At 41.9% G+C, this 25,825-nt stretch overlaps 1 protein-coding gene and 1 long non-coding RNA gene across 5 annotated transcripts in view; one reads left to right on the forward strand and one right to left on the reverse strand.

Annotated features, from left to right (window-relative positions):
• The window catches only part of LOC142160075 (uncharacterized), a 282,721-nt gene that overhangs the window by 95,261 nt on the left and 161,635 nt on the right, over positions 1-25,825 (forward strand). The window lies entirely within an intron of this gene.
• LOC142160135 (uncharacterized) lies at positions 10,600-16,569 on the reverse strand. Its single transcript, XR_012693059.1, has 3 exons — positions 16,495-16,569; positions 10,783-10,861; positions 10,600-10,667 (listed from the first exon to the last, which is right to left on the reverse strand). It is a non-coding gene; the product is annotated as an uncharacterized LOC142160135 (long non-coding RNA).

Below are 25,825 nucleotides of genomic sequence, written 5' to 3' on the forward strand. Positions count from 1 at the left end.
CTGTTATATTATTAGTGCACTGATCTATTATACTATATCGTGATAATATGGTTATCTCCTTATTAGCTCAACTGATCCCTTCCTTCATTTTATTTTTCCCTTTTTCTTGTTTAAATGATTGGACAAGAAGTCAACATGATGGTAATTATATACTTTATGACCTTATTTGTGTATAGACCATATAATGTCCATAAATGCACTTCACTGTTATTTCATTTACTTATTAAGTATATAAAAAATAAAAAGTATAGATACAAAAATAAAACCGAATTGAACTTGAACATTCTCCATTAGTCAGTGTGTAAACTGCAGTATACAATACATGAGGTTTTATAAAAACAATAAAAACAGCAATGAACTTTAACTTTCAAAGTAAAAGCAGCACATATAAGACTCTAAACTATTCTAATAGTTAATTACAGCACAATTGTCACTGCACAGACTGCCATATAGTGAGCATTCTTTAGAATACGGCCAATCGATTCATGGAAGTTCTCAGTGATGTCACTGGTTCCTAGTGAACTGATAGGCTGGATTCTCATGAATCTTGGCCCAGGCCATAAAACGGCTCTCCCCACTGTGTGTTACGCTGTCCATACTGCACTTAGTAAATCACAGCTGTATTAAGAAGGTTCCATTACTGTATACCCCTGTGAGATATATCTGTGTTTGCAGTATGTAACCCATATCTGAGTGCAGTGGAAATTTTAGTTTTAATTTCTGATTTTGAGTGTTTTTAAGTAATTACAATTGTCCTCTTGGGTGCGCATGTTGTCTTTTAACTTTCTAAAACTACACTGCTAATGAGTCTCCATCCAGGTTGGACCTCTACAAAGACCACATAGGTCTAATACCTCCATAATAAAACATGCCCCATCTATAGCAAATTGTGGGATCTCCATAAAAATCCTGTATGTAAATATGTAAATGAAAGCAGCTGTCACAATGTCAATTAAAGACATCCTCAAATTTATGAATTAATTCCAAAAAGAAGGAGAGAGAGGTTCTTACTATCTAGAAAGTAGAAGACATCCGGCTGCTGGAAGGAGATGATCCATCTATAAGTAACCTTTTTACCAGGAAAATCCAACCATAGATTCGTTAGACCCACTGGAGATAATTTACTAACTGGAAAAAATACAGCCCCAGAGAGCATTTAATTATAAAACATTAATTGCCCTAGGCCCTATATATTATATTCTGCTTCTGGGAGTACATGGAAAAAAGAGCAAAAACTATACCTCTAAATCCTGTCTAGTATTTTAGAACACCCTCTTCATGTATGTCAACTTTTCCTTATTTTTCTCCAGAAGTGGAGATCATTCAAGCCACATTTGTTATACATAACACAGGTCTGCCCCAGAAAATTTTTGGACAGCTGTTTTGGTTTCGTTGACCGATTCTCATGTTTTTTTTGGTACGCTGAATCCAAAAACGACAGAAGTTTTGTCCTGGGACGTCAGGTTTTCGAACAAACGGGTGGTCATCGTTTATAAAATATCAATGCAAATATTTTATTTACATGAAAAATATTAACTCATTTGCACAGGTGACCACAAAATTAACACCACACTCAAGTAGATTGCTTGTGAAATCGTCTTTATTTAAACTCTAAACTTCTTTTTGAGCTTTTCCTCTTGTAGGTGGCTTCCGGAAGATCCCTGTACAACATCTAGCAGTAGTCAGCCATCATCGTAACACTCCATTTCCCTTGATACCTTATTTCCATTCCTTTTATATCTTGATGGAAACGTTCTCCCTGCTCTTCACTCACTGCTCCCGAATTTTCAGGAAAATATTCAAGGTGTGAGTTGAGAAAATGGACTTTTAAGCTCATGGAGCAACCAAGCTTGTGGAACGCTTTCAACATTGTTTCCACCATTTCCTTGTAATTTGGGTCCTTTTGGTTGACCAAAAAGTTTTTTATGACCACAGTAAAGGCAACCCACACTTCTTTTTAAATTGGAGTCATTGAACTCATGAAGTCTTTGTGGGATATGAGTTTTCTAATATCCGGGCCAACAAAAAACCCCTCTTTCAGTTTTGCCTCCGTTAAACCTGGAAACTTGGATCCCAAGTACTTGAAGCATTCGCTATCTTTGGGAAGTGCCTTAACAAATTGCTTCATTAATCCTAATTTTATATGGAGTGGTGGTACTAAAACCTTCTCAGGGGGTACCAATGTATCTCTGAGAACATTATTTTCACCAACAACTAGACTTCTTGGTGGCCAATTTGTTTGCTTCCAGTGATTTTGTTGGTCTCTACTGACCCATAAACACAGAAAACAAGGGGATTTGGTGTACCCAGCCTGTTGTCCCAGCAGCATACACAATACCTTTAAATCCCCACATACCAACCAGTTTTGGTTTTGATAACCCACTTTCTTGAGTACCAACTCCAAGTTCTCATAAGTCTCCTTCAAGTACACCGAATGAGCAACAGGAATGGACACATTGCACTAATTTTGAACCACACAGACAATAGCAGGATGATGACTGAAATGAAATACAATATTGTGGAGGAATCAGAGAACAAGTTAATGCATGAAAGAACATGTCCGGGCAGGCCCTAGCAAGCACACTCAACAATGCAGTGATCACCATCAGGACCAATAGACATGTATTTTCATGTTTTTGGGAGCACTGGCAGTGAAAATAAATTTGTTTTTCCATGTTCAGTTTTTTTTCCCCCCAAGTATGATGAATTTGAAATTTAGCGATTTCCAGCTACCTGTTTGACCAAGGCAAATTTCGATTGTGAAAAAACCTGACGTCCCAGGAAAAACTGGTGGTCATTTTCGAATTCAGCGAACCAAAAAACATAAGAATCAGATAAAATTATGAAAACAGCTTTTTGGTTACAGACCTGTGTAATTAGTGTAAGTAATAGGAATGCATTCATTATGTGTCACACTTCTGTTATGGGTATTTATACCCATAGAAATGTGGATTTTTAGATGACATGTACCTCATGGTATAAAATGTGCCCCCCATCAAAAAATACAGGCCTGAAGCTTTATCTCTGACACCTGTAAGCAACATTCAAGTCCTGTTGCAGTGAGAAGAAGGCCATGCATCCACTCGCTAAACCGGATACGCCCCTGTACAAATGCACTCTCCACTCTTTGACCATCATTTAAACATCTAATTTTCACATTTGGTGGCAACACAAGTCTGGATCCACTTAGCTCGTCCCGTAAGGAGCAGTTTTGCACTTGTTTTCAGATGCATCTTTACCCCCTAGGCCACGCATGTCCCCATATAAATGGATAAGTCATAATAGTACATTTACACTGTGGGCACACATTTCTGCAGCTTCATAAATGATCCTCAGTAAATAGTAATATATTACAGAATTATATAAACATTGTCCACCTACAATTACAGTGTGAACAATGTAATATTGTCCCAGATCCCACATTATATCTGCAGCTTATTAATGGGATAACTTAGGATCCTGTATAACAACAATGTGGTCTTGTCACTACTGTGGAGAGTGACGCCGATATATAATATAATAAGGAAAATGAAATAAGTTAATAAACAGCTTTTACAATGATTTGAATATTGCTGCCTATTAAGTGAAATAGCTTTTCTTCTGTGGGAATTTTCCAACATGTAAAAAAAAAAAAAGCTGATTTGTAAGTAAAACATTTCTAACACCCATCAGAAAAAGAAAACTGTTTCTCATCTGTGTGACTTCTCTGATGTCGAGTAAGATGTGATTTCTGTGTAAAGCATTTCCCACACTCAAAACATGGATATGGTCTCTCACCTGTGTGAGTTCTCTGATGTTGAGCAAGATATGATTTCTGTGTAAAGCATTTCCCACACTCAGAACATGGAAATGGTCTTTCATCTGTGTGAACTCTCTGATGTTGAGCAAGATATGATTTCTCTGTAAAGCATTTCCCACACTCAGAACATCGAAATGGTTTCTCACCTGTGTGAGTTCTCTGATGTTGAGCAAGATGCGATTTATAACTAAACCATTTCCCACACTCAGAACATTGAAATGGTTTCTCACCTGTGTGAGTTCTCTGATGTTGAGCAAGATTTGATTTATGAGTAAACCATTTCCCACACTCAGAACATGGGAATGGTTTCTCACCTGTGTGAGTTCTCTGATGATCAACAAAAGCGAATTTATGAGTAAACCATTTCCCACACTCAGAACATGGAAATGGTTTCTCACCTGTGTGAATAATCTGATGTCTAACAAGATCCGACTTCCGTGTAAACCATTTCCCACACTCAGAACATGGAAATGGTTTCTCACCTGTGTGAGTTCGCTGATGTTCAACAAAAGCAGATTTCTGAGTAAACAATTTCCCACACTCAGAACATGGAAATGGTCTCTCACCTGTGTGAGTTCTCTGATGTCGAGTAAGATGTGATTTCTTTGCAAAGCATCTCCCACACTCAGAACATGGAAATGGTTTCTCACCCGTGTGAGTTCTCTGATGTTGAGCAAGATGTGATTTATGAGTAAAACATTTCCCACACTCAGAACATGGAAATGGTTTCTCACCTGTGTGAGTTCTCTGATGGCTAACAAAGATTGACTGATGTGTAAAACTGTCACCACATTCACAACAGGAAAACACTGTATTACCTGTACGAGCTGTACTATGTGTAACAATATCTGAGTTATAAGGAGAACATTCATCAAGATTAGAGGGATCAGATGATATATCTGCACTGTGCAGTGCTGGATGTATATTTAGAGTAATAGGCGGATCTCCTGGAGAATCTTGTATAATGTTATCTTCTGTTTCAAAATGTGGAGACAAAATGAGCCATTCCTTCGAGATATTCCTGCTATTGCGTCCATCTGCTGGAAATAAATTTATGTAAATAGACGTTGTGTTTGTAAATTGTCATACTATTATAGCGTTCAATATGTTTAAATGTTTAATTTCAATTTGCAAACTATGAACACAATTATAAATGTTCGAATAGCCAAAGTGACTTTTCTTGAAGATATAAAATATTGTCTAAACATAGAACACAACTGCATTACCATGCATATTGCATAGATTCAGTGACAGTAACATGCAAGTAGCTTAGACACACTGGTCTACTCCTCCTGAAATGCAGACTTTGAGGAGCAACATTTCCCAAACCAGTAATATTGTCCGACCACAATGTCTATCAATTGACTGCCCTCACACACAGACACTGGAGCCATGGAAACAGAGTAGAGTTGGACGAAATTAGCAGCACGTCCTATAAATGAGTTTGTACTGAAGTTCTCCAGCTGAACACAAAGGAGCACTATTATGCAACGACTGGTTAGAATTCTGTGTTTTCTTAGTTTAATCAGTTGCTATTTTGCTTTACTATTGCTGTGTTAATATCTCTGATCTCTGATCAAACATTTTGGTAATAATACACAGGGATGATCATGGGTAATGTCGGGATCTCACCCCATTCATCAGTGATAGAACTACAATGGTAACATCCAATATACTGATATATTAGAAGCATTACAGTGCGAGGAGGAGACTGGTTAGATCTCTGGGCTGGTAGCACAATGATATGATGTGAGGAGGAGAGCAGGAGTCTAATAGGGGCTGATGGCTCCTGATGTATGAGAATCACCAGAGAGTGTGGGGAGGAGACTGGTCAGATCTCTGGGCTGGTAGCACAATAATATGATGTGAGGAGGAGAGCAGGAGTCTAATAGGGGCTGATGGCTCCTGATGTATGAGAATCACCAGAGTGTGGGGAGGAGACTGGTCAGATCTCTGGGCTAGTAGCACAATGATATGATGTGAGGAGGAGAGCAGGAGTCTAATAGGGGCTGATGGCTCCTGATGTATGAGAATCACCAGAGAGTGTGGGGAGGAGACTGGTCAGATCTCTGGGCTGGTAGCACAATGATATGATGTGAGGAGGAGAGCAGGAGTCTAATAGGGACTGATGGCACCTGATGTATGAGAATCACCAGAGAGTGTGGGGAGGAGACTGGTCAGATCTCTGGGCTGGTAGCACAATGATATGATGTGAGGAGCAGAGCAGGAGTCTAATAGGGGCTGATGGGTCCTGATCCCCCACTGGGCAGATACTTTTCCTCATTAGTTTGTACTGACAGAGGAGGGTGTAGAATAAGAAATTTGTTGTAATGACTGAACAATGAGAATATGTGACTCTTTTCTGTAATAAGTGTTTATTACTGACCTGTGCTGATATCTGTAGGGATTTCCTCCTCCTTACATTGCTGATCACACTTCACTTCTTCCTTAATAAGAGTTAGATCGTCACCCTAATTAACCCAAAAATCATAAAATAACACTTTAATAATGTCTGATTTCATTCAGATTAAACAGTAGAATATCAGTGTATAAAACCCACACAGCTGCTCTACAGATATTGGAAAGTCACTTTGGTTATTTTGATATTTCTTGAGATGCTAAATTCCATCTACCTGATACTCCTGTGGGACACTGTGATTCTCCTCTGTACAATCCTGTGAATAAAGAGGACGGGGACATCTCTCTGGGGGATTTCTGTTACTGGATCCATCTATAAGAGACACACAGTTACAGAATATATTGTGGTTTTTTTTGGTTTTTTTTAAACTCTATTTATTTAGAGAGGAAAAATAGAGCATGGAAAAATACAAACAGCAAATAAAACAAAAGATGAGTATACAAGATGTCTCCTATTATCTTAATTTTTATGCTAGTGGGGAGGGAGAAAAGAGAGAGAGATCAGGGATGGAGGGAAGGAGTTGAGGGGAAAGGGGAGAAGGAAGGGCACGAATATCGCCATAACTATTACTAATGAAATTATATGCAACATGTTTCTATTAGCCAATTATAAATCCCCGATATCAACCCTTTGGCAAGTGGGGAATGCAAACACATGTGCTCAAAGAGAGTGAGGGGCCAAAGAGTGTCAAAGGCGGGCAAGGACATAGCGAAATGTCGGACCTGGAAATACTCAAAGAAAAGCGGGCGGAAAGGTTTAAACTTGTGATGAAGATCTGACATAGAGGCCCAAATTTCATTGACCACCAGATCCAAAACCACATGTATTTCCGCATGTATCCAGTGTTTAAAATACAGTGACAGGTTACCGGTGGGGGGGGGGGGGGGGGGGCTTGGGGGAAGGGAAATAAGGAAGGACAGTTTGTAGTTGAGCCGGCACAAGTCCCATAGGGACAGACAAAAATTGAGAGATTGGATTGACGAGGTCCCTAGTGGTCTGTCTACCTTAGAGAGGCCTCAAAGGGATGCTAAGGAGGGTACTTCTGTAAAGTGGGTTTCTAAATCCACTCATGCTACGGTCCGGTATGGGACATAAGTAACCGCAACCTGGGTCAAATTGGCCTCCAGGTAATAGAGTTTAACTTCTGGAAAGCCTATCCCTCTCCAAATCCTGGGCTTCTTGAGTACTGCTACTGAGATTCTATGGGGCTAGCCACACCAGACAAATTTAAGGAAAGAGGAATGCAAGTCCCGAAACACAAGGTCCGGCACCTTCACCGGAAGAGTCTGGAAGAGGTAGAGAAGTTTAGGGATTAGGTTCATCTTAACATCAATGATCTACCCCTGCCATGATATGATATAGCTCCTCCATATCTCTAGGTCCTTTTTGATTTTAAATAGGAGGGAAGGAATTTTTTTTCGGTATAGTCGGTCATAGGAAGAGGTGATATATATACCAAGATAGTCAATCTTGTTCACCTGCCAGCGCAAGGCAAAATTAGCCTGTAGGCTGGTGTGGAGGTCAGAGGCAGTGTGGAGCATTATCTCAGATTTTGTGAAATTAATTTTATAGAGAGAAGGCCATACTCATGTATGAGTCTATATAGGGCGGGTAAAGAGTCTCTGGGATTCGTGAGAGAAAGAAGTATGTCGTCTGCAAAGAGGGAGACTTTAAATTCCTGGGGGCCCAACTCCACACCCGCTATCAGAGCCGTCTGTCTAATCAATGCCGCCAAGTGCTCTATAACCAATGCAAAAATTAGAGGTAATAGGAGGCATCCCTGTCTCGTCCTGTTGGAAAGAGAGAGGGGGCGGATAATGAGCCATTAACCCATACCCTAGCGGTGGGAGAGTTGTAAAGAGCAGATTTGCCCATCAGGAATTGAGCCGAGAAGTCATACGTTTTCAGAGCGTGAAACATAAAGTCCCACGAGATCCGATCGAATACCTTCTCGGCGTCCTAAGAGAGCAACATAGCTGGGAGACGCCTCTGGTTAATTATTTTAACTAAGTCTATTGCTCGACAGGTATTATCTCTGGCTTGACGGCCTGGAATAAATCCTACCTGATCATAATATATCAGACCCGGAAGGACTCTATTCAAACGGGTGCCTAGTATTTTTACATAAATCTTAACATCAACATTAAGAAGCGAGATAGGATAGTAGCTCGCACAGTCCTGGGTCCTTCCCCTTCTTATGTATGACTACTATGCGTGCTTCCAACATCGATTTAGGGAATGGGGATCCTTGCAAGATAGCATTGTTCAGGGTGCGGAGGTGGGGGACCAGGGTCTGGGAAAATCTCTTATAGTAGGCCACGGTGAAGCTGTCTGGGCACGGGGCCTTAGAGGTCTTTTGTGCTTTAATAACCGTCAGTATTTCCTCCGACGTAATTTCCTCATTTAATTGTTGGACCGAACGCCAGGAGAGAGTGGGGAGGTTCGCTTGTTTCAGAAACGCCATTATGGCTTCTGCTGGAGGAGTATTTCCAGGGTTCAAGCTGTCTAAATTATACAAAGTAAAAGAAAACTTCTGAAACTCGCGTCCTATTTGGTCAGGGCTGTAGATGGTGGAGCCTGAGGCAGACTTCAGGGCCATAACGTCGTTTTGGGAGGTTTGAGCCCTCAAACGGGCGGCCAAGATCCTGTCTGCTTTAATATATTATGTTTTTAGTGATTATCAGATGAGGGGTGTACATTCATCTAAGCAACCCATACCTTCATAGGGAAAGCAGAAGTGACTCCGTATGTTACATATACAAAGTATATAAAGAGGCATCTCTTATACAACCATAACCTTACTGTAACACATCAATAAACAGGGTAGATTAATGGGAAATGTCAACGCCAAGAACCTCTTTAAATAAGGGAATTAATGTCTACCATTAGAACTTGATTTTAGGATGTTCCCAAACTGAACCATCTGAATAGAAGTTTGTACCCAGACTCTTTCACCTTACTCCTGATACAGGCATTGGGCCTGATTCATTAAGGATCTTAAATTGAGAAGTATTTTATTTCAGTCTCCTGGACAAAACCATGTTACAATGCAAGGGGTGAAAATTAGTTTTCTGTTTTGCACATAAGTTAAATACTGACTGTTTTTTCATGTAGCACACAAATATCAACTTTAAATTTCAGTGTACAAATAAGCTATCAAGTATTTGTGTGCTACATGAAAAAACAGTCAGTATTTAACTTATGTGCAAAACAGAAAACTAATTTTCACCCCTTGCAATGTAATATGGTTTTGTCTAGGAGACTTAAATAAGATACTTCTCAATTTAAGATCATTAATGAATCAGGCCCATTGTGTATCAGTGCTGGTTAGATAATGTTTATCTGAACATTATTACCCAACATTCTAACACAATTTGTAAAGGTAACAACAGCGGAAATCACAAAACATACCTGTGGCTGGATCATGTTAAAATAATTTATTGTAGATATTTACTTTAATTAGGGGTGCTGGGCACTGCTTATATCATTGCAAATGTACTGATTTTTTTAATATTATGTTGTACTTCTGTATGGGAAATGATATAATGTGAGGAGGAGAGCAGGAGTCTAATAGGGGCTGATGGCTCCTGATGTATGAGAATCACCAGAGAGTGTGAGGAGGAGACTGGTCAGATCCCTGGGCTGGTAACACAATGATATGATGTGAGGAGGAGAGCAGGAGTCTAATAGGGGCTGATGGCTCCTGATGTATGAGAATCACCAGAGAGTGTGGGGGAGGAGACTGGTCAGATCTCTGGGCTGGTAGCACAATGATATGATGTGAGGAGAGCAGGAGTCTAATAGGGGCTGATGGCTCCTGATGTATGAGAATCACCAGAGAGTGTGGGGAGGAGACTGGTCAGATCTCTGGGCTGGTAGCACAATGATATGATGTGAGGAGGAGAGCAGGAGTCTAATAGGGGCTGATGGCTCCTGACTCCCCCACTGGGCAGATACATTTCCTCATTAGTTTGTACTGACAGAGGAGGGTGTAGAATAAGAGATTGTTGTAGTGACTGAACAAGGAGAATATGTGACTCTTTTCTGTAATAAGTGTTTATTACTGACCTGTGCTGATATCTGTAGGGATTTCCTCCTCCTTACACTGCTGATCACCCCTCACATACGTCTCTTCTTCTCCCTCTATAACTTCTAACTTAACATCAGACTGTTCTGCACCCTAATTAACCAAAAATACAATAAAATAATACTTTAATAATGTTTGATGTCAACAATTGAGATTAAAGTGTTTAATATCAGTGTATTAAACATACACAGCTGCTCTACAGATCATATAGTGAAAAGTCACTTTGGTATTTTGGTATTTGATGAAACCCTAAATCCCATCTACCTGATACTCCTGTGGGTTACTGTGATTTTCCTCTGTACAATCCTGTGAATAAAGAGGACGAGGACATCTCTCTGGGGTATTTCTGTTACTGGATCCATCTGTAGGAGACACACAGTGACTGAATACATTGTTTATATGTGATGACCAGATAATGTGTATATTGATGTTTTTTAAAACCACTCACATTTACAATAAATGAAAGTCTCCTCTTACCCAGTGATGTGAACGGCTGGTGATTCTCCATCATCACATCCTTGTACAGATCCTTTTGTCCATCTAAAAACTCCCCCTCCTGCATGGAGAAATAGACAATGACACCTCCAAACCTTATAGGCTGTACATATAGTAAAATGAATATATGTATGTATGTATGTATGTATGTATATATATATATATATATATATACACGTATATAGCATTTCCTCAGCAGCTCCAGCCATCTTTGTTTCAATTATAGAAACTAAAACCACCAATGTAATATCACAACCTCTGTGATTTCCTTTCTGGGTGACCCACCCCTTCAATCACCTGCTGTGACTGATACATTGATTGAGCAACTTTCCTTTCGGTGCTGTTTCTCTGTGAGTTTGTGACTGATACTTTTATCTGTGACTCCTTGTTTACAGCTGTGCAGGTGACAAGACAGAAGAGAAAGTATCACAGAGAGAACGGACACCGTCCTGTTAGCCAAGGTGGAGAGGATCATGGGAAGAATAACCTTAAAATGAAGAAATCATTCTAAGGCCACTATAAAACTTACTGTGCCTGCTGTGGACACAGATGTGCGCATTGGATTTAAAGTGAAAAAATACAGGCAGGAATAAAATAGGAAAAACAAATATAACTTATTACGGTAAACTTCATTTAGAATATCAGTGTAAATATTATAGATGCCCCACGTACAAGACAATGCTCCGTGTAACACCAGCAAGGTTATATCACTGTACATTTTATAAAGAAACACAAAGTAAGCCAGATGGTACAAAGACTGTAATATAATTGTTTCCATATTGGATCTGACAGAAGCTCACGGTGACAAATAATATTGCCGGCTTCATCCAATTGTGAATACACTCCTGATATACAAATATGGAATATAAGCTTACACTAAAATCCTTTTCTCCGTGTCTAATGGGGACACTGTATATGCTGGGGTATAGAGTGCAGTGACAGGAGCTTGGGCGTTTTTAAAATTGGAGCTGAAAACATAAGCTCCTCCTCCTCTATACCCTGGAAGTCAGTCAGGAAGTTCAGCACTGAGGACAGAACAAAAGACAGAGGAGAGAACAAGGAGTGTACAGGATGGTGTCCAGTGTCCCCAATTGGTGACTCTGGATACGCTGGGTACGTCCTCCCTAAGAGTGGGTACTCTCAAAATTTGCAGTGCACAGCACAAGCCAGAGTCCTAGCTCTGACCTCTCCTAGCTGTGGAGATAGCCAAGAGGAAGGAAGTCTAGCTAAGGAGCTATTACCACAGAATCCATCACTTGTAAATAAAAAGTGCTGTGAGCACCATGTTGATATCTAAAGAAGGGGGAACCCGCCATCAAGTAGAGAGAAAAACGGCCAGACTGACAAGAAGAGGTAGGAAACCAGTTTCATTTGCACTAGGATGAATAGACCTTCTAAAGACTGAGATAAATCCTGGCCAAAACCTAGAACATGGTCTGAACCATGCTGTCAAGGAAGCCCTAGGCCTTATAGATCACAGCATCAAAATGCAAGCTCTGAAAGCCAGCCAAGGAAACTCTGGAGAAGAAAAGAAGCTCATCCAGCAGGTCTGGTCTTAGAGGCAGACGTCACAACGAACCATTTGCCACACTGAAATGTCCATGTAGAAGGACCCTCGCAGTTAGTCCTGTGCCACCAGTAATACCTGGAGAGGGCTCCATAAGACTTCCAAGGTTACCCACTGAAGCACGCTACAAAAGGAAACAGGAAAAAGAGAGGGAAATCAAATGGTACCGTCATGGCGTCTACTAGCAATGCCTGTGAATGCTCTGTCCAGGTGCAATGGCACTCCACCAAGTGGCTCAACCGGGATTACATCATCCCAAGGAGAAGGGCATATGTGGGAAAATCTGCATGCGAGCATTCCACCCCCAGGGTGAACACAGCCGCAATGGCTGAAAAGTTCTTGCATGATCCTCTCAAAGCCAGGTCACTCTTGGAACCTCCCTGATGATTGAGGTATGTCACCATCGTGGCACAGTATGATTACATCTAATGGCCCTTCCTCACCAGAACAGCGTGCTCTGACTATGACAAAAAGCTTTGAATCCCTGGTGTCCCAAGACCCTGAACTGAACCCAAGGATGGCAGCCTACCAGGATGCCATCCATGGACAATAGTGTCTATATCCCAAGTAAAAAGGGCACCCCAACAGAATAGTTACTCCTTGGCCACCTTATGAGTGACTGGCACAACCTAGGAGACAGTTTGACGAACTGACTTGGCAGAAGATGGTAAAATTTGTTCCATATGCTTGATCTGAAAACTCTCTCTAGTAAAACCGTGCAAATGACATCGCCTCAAAGAAGGAGACCATATGCACATAAAACTATTAAACAGAAGTGAAACGACAGCGGACTGTGATCAAACAGAGTCTATGCGAGCCCCTGAAAGGAGAGGGATATGTCCTCAGTTAAGACCACCCTCTGCTGGATTTACTGAAGAGCAGCCCCAGGAAGACCCTTCTGCTCACATAAAAAGGTCTGGACCTCTCCTGAAGATGAGCCTTCCGCAAGGCAAGAGAATGCCCTGCCTTGATCTGCAGATTGAGGAGGTATGACAGGCAGTCTCTCTCGATCTCTAAAGGGCAGTCATTACTGCCCTGATCCTGGTAAGAGCTACAGCACTAAAGACAAGCTGCAAGGCAGAGTCCAAATGGAAAATAATGGGACCCTACAGTAAATTTGAGGAGACACTAGTGTCACTCCCAGATTGGAACATGCAAAAACCCCTCCAAGGTGTCCAAGGACTAACTCTGCTCATTGCTGACAGATAACAGTCCTCAAGAACTCGAACCCGAACAAAGTTGGATTTACAGGGGTAACAGGTTTAGAATAGAAGGAGATTAGAGGAAAAACCTAATCTTTTTGCCCTCCGGAACTGGAACCACTACTCCTGTTCTGCAACCCCCATGCATCTGTAGTGAGAAAGTCAGACGGAGTTCACCAAGGGAGATTCCGAGTGGGTAACTTTCCTATCGAGCCGCCTGAGTTTCAGCAGGGATGGTACTTGGATGCCTGGCTAAGTCTGTTTAGCACTGAAGACCACCACAAAGAGTGGAGGTTGTTCTCTGGAGTCATGACTGCATGACCTCATTGAGGGACAATAAGCATGAAACCTAAGACCCTTAGGTCTGAAGACAAGAACAGGGAGGGGGAACTCGCTCCGCCTGTGGCTAGGATAATAATCTTATCTAGATCAGTTCCAAACAAAAAGTTCTGCAGAGAATAGCAAAGATTCCAGAGTCCTAGGCTGTTCATCTGCATCCCAAGTCCAAGCAAGAAAGAACTGCATGCAAAGACAGCTGAAGCTGACCAAAGAGCCCTTCATTGATGGTGGCTTCTCCCAGATATGCTTCGCCTGAGACAGCAAATCCAGTCAGAGTCTGCCAGACTGCAAACCTTTTGCCAATAGCTCTGACCAGAGCCAAAGTTGACAAGGGTCTAATGAAGGTCTTTGCTGCCTTGTAAAGAAACTTAAAGGTGTCCTCTATCCATGCTAACCCTTAAAGTAGCAATCAGAATGGAAGTGGTCTTAGGGAGGCAAACAACGGGAGCATCTGCCTAAGGTGGAGATTTCCATCTCCCCGTATCTTTAGAAGGTAGAGAATAAAAAGGGCACTGCAAACTGAACTAATGATCACACTGAACCACACCTTGCCTAAAATTCTTCAGAGGGAAAGGAAAGAGTCTGTTTCTATTATCTCCTAAATAGTGCACAGATAGGGATCCAGATTCCCTGCAGTCCTTAATCAAGGAGAGCTGAGGTTATTTAGAGCAATACAAAGTCCTTCAATCCCCAGTTGATGTTGGAGTCCTCGTCAGGGCATGAGGAAACCCCAGGGTAAAAGTCTTTGCCTACCTCACTCATCTTCCTCTCGGGAGAACTCCTTAGGGTCTTAAGCCTCCCTAAACTGTAGCAGCAGGTGCTTGATGTTTTACAAATTAGTAACGGAGGAATCTCTACAGGAGATTGACAACTGAACAAGACCCTGTACCAACTACTGCAACTATCTAGTTGCTAATGTGTGAGAGGAGCCGAGTGTAGTTACCACAGAAAGAGTGGTGTACTGTATAATCATGCCATAGAGAAAGAGAACTGTACCTAGAGTAGGAGAGTGCTTGTTGACCTACCTGAGCAAGGCCTCATCTCCAAACCACAAAAGTTATTTCTAAAGAAGTGCAACAGGTACCCGTTGTACACAGCCTGTTATCTTGTCTGATTCTCGAGTGGAAACAAAGATTATTAATCTTTATTTATAGGGTGCCACATGAGGTCTGCAATGTCGTACAGATCGCAAACAAAACAGTACATGGTATAACAGTACAATACAGTAAACAAATAACACTACAACTCACCACAGCTACTGATAGCCTGGAAAAAAAGGTTATAGGTAATAAGAACAGGAGGGAAGAGGGCCCTGCTCATTAGAGCTCACAATCTAAAGGGCAATGGGCAGACAAATGATTGACACATGGGGGTGAGCCAATGTAAGGGGATCTGCGGGCAAGAATCAACAAAGGGAGAGATGGAGGATGAAAGAAGGTGAGGTATACTACATGGTGAAATGGTTATGTGGAGGCATACTGACATAAAGCAGCTCCATAGAGATAGTAGATCAATTTGTGATCTGTCCTTATATTCAGCTCCTCCATCCCTTACACCGATCTCCTTCCTTTGTCATCAGTGACAGGATGTTGAGGTCCTTCTTCTCCTTTATCCCTTATTTGGGCTCATTAGCGTGACCTTGTCACAGTTACTATACTTCCAGAGTCCAAGGATACATCAGTAAGTGCTGACTCCATCATAGATTGTGCCCACTATGAGAACCTACATTACCCTACCCAAGGATGGAAGTTAAAGTTAAGCTTAGACCTGGTATGCTCCTTTCCTAAGAGGCTTGGCTGAGCCTTGGGGTGTAAGATACCTTGATCAGGGTTCACCCGAACAGGAGTGCACCCGTGTTTCACTACAGAAAGGTTTGCAGGGGGCTTCACCTCTGGCCTTGGGAATCTATCTTGGTGACCATCCCATTAGAGTTGCTCGTCCACGAGCTGTGCCACTTCCTAAGTAACAGAGACAGGACTAATACACCAGATGGAGAGATTACAATTTTATAGGTATGTGATAAAAGTGTAACAGTCAAAAGAAAAGTATGTCTCGCTGTAATCTCTCCCTGGGTTAGACAAGCCGTTGCCATTTACTAAGGAGCAGTTTGCTAAACCGCCGCTTATTGCTAAATAATCCCTGGACCCCTCCTGGTACCCATGTGCGTACCAGGTAAATTAAGTACTCATGATTCCCTATTAGTAATACAATAAATATTACTCGCCCATTAATAATAAAATGATAAGTAATGCCCCCTTAGAAGTACAAAGCTATGTAGCGCCACGGTAGAAATAAAATACTCCTCTATAATATAATCACAGAACACCAGAGACTGCTCCATCGGTATTATGTTAACTGGTCACCAGAGTCTGCTCCACCTGTAACATATTAATAACCAGAGTCTGCTCCACCTGTAACATAATAATAACCAGAGTCTGCTCCATCTGTATAATAATAACCAGAGTCTGCTCCACCTGTAACATAATAATAACCTGAGTCTGCTCCACCTGTAAGTATAGTAAACTGACAACAGAGACAGATCTCTCCCTGTATAATATTAATAATAATAATAATAGATATCATCACCTGTTGCCAGAAACAACAAAACCTCCTCTCTGCTTTCTCCAACTCAACGGTGACCCGAAGAAAACCACTTCCGGTCTTTGTTATAGAGGCGGAGATAGTCTGGTGGAACGCACAGGAAGTCAGTCTGGTGGAACGCACAGGACAGTGGGTGGAACGTACAGGGGGACAGTGGGTGGAACGCACAGGAAGTCAGTCTGGTGGAACGCACAGGACAGTGGGTGGAACGTACAGGAAGACAGTGGGTGGAACGCACAGGGGGACAGTGGGTGGAACGCACAGGAAGACAGTGGGTGGAACGCACAGGAAGACAGTGGGTGGAACGCACAGGGGGACATTGTGTGGAACGCACAGGACGGCAGCCGGTATATAATGAGATTTAATGCTAAATATATAACATATAAACAATAGATACACGATTTCCAGACAGATCCGCTGTATTCCCACCTCAGTAATACCCGCCTCCTACTGCTCCCCATACCCTCAGTGTATTTAATAGACAAAGATGTATCTGGTTGTCCAGTGGAGATTAATATCTCACAGGATCCATAGCGCAGTATGCTTCAGGATGTCTACCTCATAGTCTTGTAATGGTTACCTTACAACTCCATAATACCTGTCTCATAGCCTCACAGTGCTCACCTCATATCCCCATACTGCCTGCTTTCTAATGTTCACCTTACAGTGTCCTAATGCACCTCATAGTCTCATGTGGCCCTCACTTTACATACATCACATGTGCTGTGGGGCCAGTCTAATGCCCAGCACTATGGCACCTTAAGGTTTAATGTAAATGTCTGGAGCAGTGCGCCTCTGTATAAATATGAACTATATCTGTATCGATGTCTTCCTACTCACCCTGCCTGGTGGCCTAGTGGGGATATGCCTACCTCACATCCTAGTGATGGTTACCTTACAACTTCATAATTTCCACCTCAGAGGCTCCTAAATCCCAGCTCAGAATTCCTACTTCCATCATCAGCTATTTATATAGCGCCACTAATTCTGCAGCGCTGTACAGAGAACTCACTCACATCAGTCCCTGTCCACACACACACACACACAGAATTGGGTCAATTAAGCTACCAGTATGTTTTTGGAGTTATTTAACCATCTTCATAGACTTGTAATGCCCATTTCATAGATTCATAGTGCCCATGTCAGAGGCACATAGTGCTCATTGCGACATAATGTCTACCACTGCCCACCTCAGAGGCTCTTAATTCCCTCCTCCGCACATCAGACCTGTAATGGACACTTTTTAGACTTGATAGGCTCCTAACCACCACCTTGTAACTTCATAATGTTCACCTAATATCCTCTTAATGCCCACATCATACCCTATAAAGCCTGCCTCATAATTCTCACTTCATAGCCTCATAATATTTACCTCATGACCTCTAAATGGTCACCTGATATCCTCATAATACCCACTTTATAGCCTTATAGGGCAAGTGCGCACGCAAGGGGATTTCCACGTGCCCGGAAACCGCCGATCTGCGACCTGAAGCTTAATTTTCCCATCTAACAGCCAGTGCTGCATTGAGCGCATCGCTTCCTCTTAGAGAAGCAGAGCAGCTGCTTCTTTTCCAGGGCAGATCCGGGGGGAGGGGACACGGCAATTGCCCACCCCCTAACCCAGTGCCTGGCTCCCCCCTCCTCACTGACTGACTGTTGGGCATGACTTCATCATCATGTCCCGATGCTGTCAGTGAAGAGCTGCGGTGAGAGGAACTGCAGACAAAAGGGAGACCAGACCATAGGAAGGTAAGTTAAGTATGTTGTGATGAGGGGGAACAGAGGTGTGATGAGGGGGGGGGGCAGAAGTGTTATAGCCTCATTTTATAGCCTCAGTATGACCCACCTCATAGCCTCAGTATGTCCTACCTCATAGCCCCAGTATGTCCTACCTCATAGCCTCAGTACGTCCACCGCCTAGCCTCAGTATGTCCACCTCCTAGCCTCAGTATGACCAACTCCTAGACTCAGTATGTCCACCTCATAGCCTCAGTATGTCCACCTCATAACCTCAGTATGACCCACCTCATAGCCTCAGTATGTCCACCTCATAACCTCAGTATGACCCTCCTCCTAGCCTCAGTATGTCCCACCTGCTAGCCTCAGTATGTCCACTCCTAGCCTCAGTATGACCAACTCCTAGCCTCAGTATGTCCACCTCATAGCCTCAGTATGACCAACTCCTAGCCTCAGTATGTCCACCTCATAGCCTCAGTATGTCCCACCTCCTAGCCTCAGTATGTCCACCCTTCTAGCCTCAGTATATCTACCTCCTAGCCTCAGTATGACCAAGTCCTAGCCTCAGTATGTCCACCTCATAGCCTCAGTATGACCAACTTCTAGCCTCAGTATGTACACCTCATAGCCTCAGTATGTCCACCTCATAACCTCAGTATGTCCACCTCATAACCTCAGTATGTCCACCTCCTAGCCTCAGTATGTCCACCTCATAACTTCAGTATGTCCACCTCATAACCTCAGTATGTCCACCTCATAACCTCAGTATGACCCACCTCTTAGCCTCAGTATGTCCACCTCATAGCCTCAGTATGTCCACCTCATAGCCTCAGTATGTCCACCTCCTAGCCTCAGTATGACCCACCTCCTATCCTCAGTATGACCCACCTCCTAGCCTCAGTATGTCCCACCTCATAGCCTCGGTATGTCCCACCTCATAGCCTCGGTATGTCCCACCTCATAGCCTCGGTATGTCCCACCTCCTAGCCTCGGTATGCCCACCTCCTAGGCTCGGTATGTCCCACCTCATAGCCTCGGTATGTCCACCTCATAACCTCAGTATGACCCACCTCCTAGTCTCAGTATGCCCACTTCCTAGCCTCAGTATGTCCACCTCATAACCTCAGTATGTCCACCTCATAACCTCAGTATGTCCACCTCATAACCTCAGTATGACCCACCTCCTAGCCTCAGTATGTCCACCTCCTAGCCTCAGTATGTCCACCTCCTATCCTCAGTATGTCCACCTCATAACCTCAGTATGTCCACCTACTAGCCTCAGTATGACCCACCTCAAAGCCTCAGTATGACCCACCTCATACCCTCAGTATATCCACCTCATAGCCTCAATATGCCCACCTCCTAGACTCAGTATGTCCACCTTATAGCCTCAGTATGTCCACCTCATAACCTCAGTATATCCACCTCATCGTCTTTGAAGAGCCATGTTGGTTCAGGGGGCTGGTATACCCCCTGCCAGGATTTGTGTCAGAATCTGTATAAAAAGGGGAGCTGTTTGACCATATAATGTATTATACCATCTGTACTTCTGGAGATCACTAGTCCCTTTTACTAGTGTATGTAACTGTCCTTATTAGGACACTTGAGCTATTAAACATCATTTGCTTCAAAATCCTGCTTTGGCAACTACTTCCCTGGTGTAATTCCTGTGACCTGCAGATTAGACCCAAATCTAATCAGTTCTCCGGCTGTTCTGAGGTTGGAAGCCAGCGTTTAGCATCGATACTCTGCCCTTTTACCCAGCAGCTCTGGTCAGTATAATTGGCCAGGGGAACCATCCACAGTGACCCTGTACACCTGACTACAGGAAGAGGTCAGGTGTACCAGCCCAAGTGCTCAGTGAGAGGGTACATTAGCAGCGACAGTTACCCAGTTAAGCAGTTTTAGGTGCCGATGTAGGAGCCTAGTGGTGGCAGCAGACTCCTCCTATTGCGACAGTAATGCTTATTTGTGATTAAGACAGGTGACAGAAACGGTCCATCCTGTTATCACCATGTTGATTTTTATTTACAATCCAGAGTTCTTTTTTTGTGTGATTCCACTTATTTACTAAATTCTGTAAAAAAAAATTGCATTTGGAAGGATTCTTATGCCTTCCTAACATTAGATGTTCAATCCTTATATACAAATATACCGCATCATCTAGGATTTCTATCTATTGGTTATTAGTTAAGTCGTACAGATACGGTTTCGGATCCACAAAATAAGTTTATTTTGGAATCCATTTCTTTTATTCTTACACACAATTATTTTTTATTTGATGATGATGATTTATTTACAGTTGATGGGAATGGCCATGGGAACTAGGTTTGTGCCCAATTGCGCTAACCTTTATATGGGGAGGTTTGAATCCCACATTATTTGGGATAGTGACTGGTTTGTGAACCTGGTTCACTATGGCCGTTTTATAGATGATCTTTTTATTATTTCGGAAGGGGACGAATTGTCAGCACAAACAATTGTCACACATCTTAACTAATATCTATATAATTTAACATTCACTCGGTTCAAGGCACACAGATTATGACACCCACATTTCATAAAGATGTGGACTCATGCAATTATTTTCATTACAAAAGTGGGCATCATAAACTTTGGAGTAAAAATATAGCTAAGGGACAGTTCATGCAAGTGAAGCGTAACTGTTCCCTGTAACTACATTTAAAGTACAAGCACAGAACACATTAGAGAGTTTCAAAGAAAGAAGTTATCAGATTCCTCTTCTTGATAAAGCTCTTGAGCAAGTAGAAGTAATGGATAGGGAAACTTTACAAACATCAAAGAAGAAAAAGAGGCTTTGAAACCCCCAATAACAGTGTGGATTTTGTTACCAAATGTAACATACAATCCTACGAAATTAGAAATATTATTAAGAAAAATGATTCTGCATTAAAACATGACAGTCTTTTAAAACTGCATTTACCCGAGAATCCAGTAGTTAACTTTAGGAAGGCTAACAACTTTGGGAACATTTTGGCTCCCAATTTTTTTTATTCTAATAAAGAGAAATTATAATAAAATAAATAATTTAGATGAAGGCGAAAATAAGAAAAGCTGCATTCCAGAAAAACCGTCTGGGTGTTATAAATATGGGAAGATCCATTATATCACATGTAGACACCTAGAAAACAAAACTACAGAATCTTCTACTGTAAATAAGAAGACATGTTGTATTAAAAGCTTTATAACTTGTAATACAGAATTTATTATATATGTTATCCAAGCCTTACTAAAAAACATTGTAGAGGCGGAGCATCTTTCAATTGCCCCCTTAAGTGTAGAAAGATTAGTGTCGGCACACACATCCACGTCATTCTGCGCTGCCGGGCTGTTAATTCATCGCATTCACTCCAAGTCAGTTTGGTAAACAGCCGTGATTAAGAATATGTTGTGCTGCTAAGGATCTGCAGTGAAGATGTCGCAGTGAGTCTTGTCGGGGTTTCCAGCATCGGGGGGTTTAGTACCCAACACAAAATATGTAGGTAGAACCACAAGAAAATGAAAGGGTAGATTTGTGGAACATAAAAGAAATGTTACAAAGAGTTTTAAGAATCATAGTGTGTCCAGACATTCAGATTCAGCTCATCTAAAAGTTTAAGGAAGAGAACAGATAAAGATAAAAGAGAGAGGTGGGGACGCTACAGGAGGCTTTGTGGACAAGAAGCGTTCTGGTTTCATGAGTTAGAAAGTCTGTCCCCTAATGGTTTAAATGAGACTGTAGGTCTGAATGGTATTATATGATGAATTCATTATTTATTTTGACATAACTTGGTTTTTGCTTAATAAAAATAAAATAACCTAATATATTGCATAATATTAATTTTTTCTTTTATCATAATTCAGTCAATTCACATTTTATAACTTACTATTTTAATATATTATATCTATTTATTCGATGATCCTTGGTTTATGTATATGTGTATGTATATGCATATATATTTAGCTATTTGTATAGCCATTAGGTTTGATGGGATTATCAAAAGTCTGTAATTCTCCTTAGTCCTAAACCATAGTACCACCTATCAATTATCCTAATTGTACAGGTGTGCTGTTTTGCTCTATATCATGCAGACAAAATACCAGTTTTAATTTACAACCTTCTGTAGAAGTTATACTTATTATTCCGAAACGCGTCAGTGATTTGAGCTTGTTACTCTGGCATTAACATCATTTGATTCATTTTAACTATTGTGTAGCTGATGAAACAACACCTCACATTTGGCTGCTTGCCTGAGAGGTTACCTGCTGTCCATTTGCTAAAGCTGAATGGGATCCATGCACAGTGCTAATATAGTGTATGAGCTGCAATGTTTCCCTCACATCCACTTGCAGTGGATGTGTGAGCTGATGCCTGTCTGTGGTGTCTTTATCAAGCAATGGAGCCAGTCTGACGCACAGCAAAGGGGGTCAACAACAGAGTGGAATAAACGGAGAAACAGCCCCAAGAGACGGACAACTTTAACAACTTTAATACCAGCTATTGCACGGCTTCAACAAATACTCTGTGTGACGATAACACTGTATGGGAAGCTTTGTCAGAGACAACCTGGATTTATGATTATTACAACGAGACAAATCCTTGTCAGTTTTATATCTACTTGAAAGTCTTCAGAATCTCTTTTGTACAACATACCATTGGTGACACTCTTGGCGGGCTCATTCAGACGGAGGTGGGAGAGCCTATTTATAACAGCTGAAGTCATTTAAGTATTGCACCACTCCACCAAGCGGACAAGCGTGGATGGTACTATATATTGCAACACAGTTGATTTTGGAGCTTTAGTGAACAGTATATAATTCCTGTGTCATCTAAGCAAATGTTTCAACGTGTGTAATTGCCATAACAACCAAGTTTGGTATGTAATATTGTTGCAGTTCTTTTTTGAAGAGCATTGTGATTTCAACAGCAGCTGCTTTAGAATATAATTCCAGTGTACACTGATATTAAATTTGCCCAGATGGAGAAGATTACCCACCATTTACATGACAAGGAAGAAACATTTCATCAAGACTAGGCACCCTGGCTATATCTATAATTTTAATCCCCCCTTGAATGATTCTCTTTAGCATTCCATCTATCTTCTGACTTATGAGCAGACTCCCACCACCCCTCACCAAAATATTTTTACCCCCTGCCCATGATGACCAGGCCCCACTCCTCTTCCATCCCTTCCCAACCTACAATATAAAAAATGTTAGTAACAACGTTGTCTTCTCCGTTTAGGATCGAGTCAGAGTCCTCCTATTCTCTCTCCTCCCATGCCCCTTCTGCAAAACTGGCCTCCCATATTCTTGCAGCTGCTAGATGCTTAATTACCAAGACATGGAAACAGAGCGAACCTCCTCGCATTTCTGCTGTGAAGTACTATATTTGGCGAAAATAAGTTCTCCTCTGACAGAGCTGATGTTCTGGAGAATATTGGGGTTTGGAGTAGATTTATGTTGTAATTCCAAAGCTTGTAATGGGTCGGTTAGCTGCCTGGTCTTAGCCGGTCTATATATAAGATGACCCCAGAGAACTGCCTTATAGGCATCCTATATAGGGTCACTGGAGAGATTTCTGGAGTATCGTTCATTTCTAAATATTCAGAAAGGAGAGATTTTAAGTAAGTGACAGTATTTCTGTTATGGAATAGAGACTCATTAATTGTCCAGGATGCTTTGTGAGGTCTCAGGGCTAAGGAAGAGGCAAGTTTGAGGGTGAGGTGTAATCTCTGGCTAAAGGGTCAGAGACTCTCCACGAATTATATAGGTTAAGGAGAAATGCTTGTAGTGCCTTAGAATTCTGGAAGTCTTTCTGAACAGACAGGGCCTCATGAAAGGGGGTTCTGTCTATACTTGGAGCTAAGACAACATTAAAGTCCCCTCTTACAATTAGTGCTCCCTGCTAATGTGCGCCATCAAGGATCCTAATTGAAGAATTTATGTTGGTCTTAGTTTGGGACATAAAGGGGCAGCACAGTCGCTAAGTAGCACTTCTGCCTTACAGCACTGGGGTCATGAGTTCAATTCCTGACCACGGCCTTACCTGTGAGGAGTTTCTATGTTCTCCCCGTGTTTGCGTGGGTTTCCTCTGGGTGCTCTGGTTTCCTCCCACACTCCAAAAACATACTTGTAGTCTGTGTGTGTGTGTAATTTAGACTGTAAGCCCCAATGGGGCAGGGACTGATGTGAGTTCTCTGTACAGCGCTGCAGAATCAGTGGCGCTATACAAATAAATGGTGAGGATGATGATGATTATAAAGGTATTCAAGAGTGCAGGGAAGGTTATTTAAAGTACCAACCAGGATCAGGAATCTACTCTCTTTGTCCTTCTAGGAGGTCAAAGGTGAGGTGGTATGCGACAATTGCTACTCAACATTTTTTCTGTTTGAGATCACATGCATGGTAACTCAAGGGGAAATTTTTAGATTTGAGTTTGGGGTGGAGGTCTTTGATAAAGTGAGTCTCCTGAAGGAAGTCCAGGTCACCCTTCAGAGCTAGAAGAGAGGAGTTTAGTTTAGATCATTTTGGGGGAAAGTTGAGGCCCTTCAGATAATATTTAAAGTCATGAGAAGGTCATTGGTTGTGCAATAGCAGACCAGAACTGGTAAAAACCCCCAGAAAGGACAGAAAGTAAGGTGACAACCAGGGGATGAGAAGGAAAATGGTCAAAGGAAAAGAAAGAAGGTGACCAAGTGTACCAATGTCCATCTCTCTATAGTGCTGGCTGCGGACGAGAAGTGATGAGCAAAAAATCTGGGCGACTACAGTGAGCCCATTACTCTGTGGGGACATGACTAGCAATAACCAAACAACGAAAGGGTAATAAAACCAGACGGGAGACTGGGGGGTGAGGGAGAAAGGCAGGAGAAGGCTCCTAAGTGGCCTTAAATACGCATTATACCTAGGGTACGTACAAACAAGTAACAATACCACTAAATGCAATTAAGTCCTGATACACTGGCAGCTTCCATGTAACTGTATCAGATCCCATCTTCTTTGTTGTGGGAATCAGGTTCCGTAGATAGGAGAGAGACACTAGCGGTAGAGGGGAGGAGAGAAAAACAAACAGATGGAAAAACAATATACCAAACAAGGGGCATCCTTCATATGTCCTATTCCTAGCAGAGTTAAGTCCATGACACTAAAAAAATATTTCAAATAAACTTACACTCCTCAGTAACCAGAATAGTGTGTATAATGAAAATATTGAGGCTGCTTGTCACCAGTGGTGCAGTTTGTAGAGGCAGTCAAAATATCAAAAATGGGAGAACTTGGGGAATGCTTAGAGGACTGAAGGTTGGAAGGTGTCAAGACATCTTTTATCTAAGCATAGTAGTGTCCGCCAGGGCTTCATAGAAAATCAATAATTAGATCAGGAGCAGGTTGCCAAAAGACGAAACATGTATCACGTCGGACAAAACTAATGGGATCCAGTAGCATAATCAAGGCATTCCAAGTTCAAGGGATATTTTGGCCAAATACTCAGGGGACTGGAGTACGTGGTTTAGAGCATTTTGGGAGTCTATCCATGGTGGTCCCGAGTATTGTTACTCTATTGGTTAGAATCAGAAGG

The sequence above is a fragment of the Mixophyes fleayi genome, chromosome 6 (genome assembly GCF_038048845.1).
Source record: "Mixophyes fleayi isolate aMixFle1 chromosome 6, aMixFle1.hap1, whole genome shotgun sequence".
Taxonomy (NCBI): Eukaryota; Metazoa; Chordata; class Amphibia; order Anura; family Limnodynastidae; genus Mixophyes; species Mixophyes fleayi.